The sequence below is a fragment of the Etheostoma spectabile genome, chromosome 1 (assembly GCF_008692095.1).
Source record: "Etheostoma spectabile isolate EspeVRDwgs_2016 chromosome 1, UIUC_Espe_1.0, whole genome shotgun sequence".
Classification (NCBI taxonomy): Eukaryota; Metazoa; Chordata; class Actinopteri; order Perciformes; family Percidae; genus Etheostoma; species Etheostoma spectabile.
In genome coordinates, this window is record NC_045733.1 from 31722423 (window position 1) to 31722869 (window position 447).

Sequence of the window (447 nt, forward strand, 5' to 3'; positions counted from 1 at the left end):
TTGGGCTTTTCGCAGCCTGTTGTTGGTTTTGACCAGCTGGGTTTTGAGAGGCTCTGTGTCCCTGGGTGGGGAGGGGACGCTTTGAGCCAGCTGAGCTTTCAACTCACCTATCTCCTTCTGCATCATCTCTTTCTCACGGCTCCAACTGCTGCCCTCTCTCTGAAGTTGGAGCTGATCGATGAGATCGGCCAGCAGGTCCTCTCGGACGATCAGGTGGATTCTTCCCTCAGATTCACCTTGGGTGAGCGTCGCCTCGCTGTCCTTCATCTCACACCGTACCTGTTCTTCAAGGTAACTGAGGTAGAAACTAATTCGCGGTTGAATCTCTCTGGAGTTGAAGTCCATGTTTTCCATCGTTTTTTTCTCTCGCTGCAATGTGCACCTTCTGATTGTCACAAATGACTCTCTGTTGCAAACTGCTGTTTGAGTGAATGTGTCAGAACTAAA